Here is a 1777-nt window from a genome sequence, read left to right on the forward strand (position 1 = left end):
CTTTGTTGTCGATGGTGGTTGATCCTTCAGTTTTTTCAGTATCCTGCTCTTCATCTTTATTTCTTTTTTGGGATTGTCCTGGCAAAACCGATGATTCTTGACTAATGTTTCTCTTAAAACTGTTAGCGTATGATCTTGGGCAGGAAAAAAAGTGTGACCCAGCTCTGCACACGGTGCAGGAGGCGGTGTTGGTGCATTCTTTCGATTTGTGGCCACACTGCCAGCATTTCAGAAGGCCACAATCCTCTGCATGATGGTCTTCTGAATTGCATACAAATCATTATCTCATTTTTAAAGAACATACCCTTATCACTTGACATGGAAAGGTTTTTTTCTTTTCTTGTCTTTTACATGGAAAGTATATATCCAGATATCTGTACAGCTGCTTTGTGACAATGTCCATTCTTAAACACGCTAGGTACACAAACAAAGAAACAAACCAAATGCAAAGGTTAGATACACCGATGATTGATTCAATACAACTCTGTTCAAATGAATACAGAGGCCTGCTCAGACATCACAACATTTGAAAACTCGCGGCGTCATAAAGGGGGAAATCATCAATCATACCATCAGGATAGTTCTAGAACTCGGGACGCTGCTCCGATCTCACTATATGTGTGCGCGTGCCGGCCAGACAGACGGTATGCGGACAGCACACCAACACAACACATTTAAAACACAATCATACATCATGGTGATGATTATGAATGTACTGCTATGTACATTTTATAATGTTAAAGTACACACCTTGATTTCTATTATAATAACATTATTAATGTATTTCTAATGTTATTAGACATGTCATTCTCATCACTGCTGCTAGATAACTTAGTGTTCCCTAGGTGGCCTCATCTATTTCACTTCGAGAATATCCACAAATAGGGAAGAACATTACCTTTATCTTTGTAATGTATACAATAATGATCATGAACGGGTTAAAAAGGGGACACAGTAATATAAACCATGTAATATTTCTTACCCAACTCGGGCCTAACTACAAATGTACTCTTATGACAGAATACCGCTGCTGGGAAACTGCCGTTCCCGAGGTTGGACACACGAGGGCAGTCAAGCTCCATCCAGCACAACACACAACGCCGCCTGAAACTGAAGGTAGGTTTGGGCTATTTTACACTGACGCAGCTCATCAGCGTTATTACTATAAAGTGTATCATTTTCACACATCAAGGACGATGCACGGAGCTTCTGAACTATTTAACAATAGCTTATTATTATTATTATTATTATTATTATTATTATTATTATTAATATCTTGTTTTTAAAGAACATACTTTCATCACTTGACATGTTTATAAAAAAAAAAAAAACACCTTTCCATGTACAAATTTACAGTCACAAAACAGCTGTACATGTATCTGGAGACATTATTTCAATGTCCATTCTTAAACACGTTAGATAAACAAACAAAAGGAAAAGGTTAGATAGACCAAAGATTTAAATACAACTCCGTTCAAATGAATACAGGCCTGCTCAGACACCACAACGTTTAAAAACCTTGAGATTTGCGGCGTCATAAAGGGAACAACCGTCAAACATACCATCAGGTTAGTTCTAGAACTTTCACATCAGCTACTGCACCGAGCTTCATAAACAACCTCGTAGAGACATCAATTAGATTTGGATCACCGTCTGATCCTATAGAACTCGATCAGGCGACTTGGAGTCAACACTCCACTACACGCTAGATCGAGTGGCTCCACTCAAAAGAAAATTAATTAGAGAGAAAAAAACGAACACCCTGGTATAACGATCA

At 38.3% G+C, this 1777-nt stretch overlaps 1 long non-coding RNA gene across 1 annotated transcript in view; it reads left to right on the plus strand.

Moving 5' to 3' along the window:
• The first annotated feature begins 834 nt into the window (after positions 1–834).
• The window catches only part of LOC128604753 (uncharacterized), a 4120-nt gene continuing 3177 nt past the window's right edge, over positions 835–1777 (plus strand). Inside the window, exon 1 of the long non-coding RNA XR_008385280.1 lies at positions 835–1116. This is a non-coding gene — a long non-coding RNA (uncharacterized LOC128604753). The remainder of the gene's footprint in view (positions 1117–1777) is intronic.

Source organism: Ictalurus furcatus, unplaced genomic scaffold (genome assembly GCF_023375685.1).
Source record: "Ictalurus furcatus strain D&B unplaced genomic scaffold, Billie_1.0 scf2, whole genome shotgun sequence".
NCBI classification, from domain to species: Eukaryota; Metazoa; Chordata; class Actinopteri; order Siluriformes; family Ictaluridae; genus Ictalurus; species Ictalurus furcatus.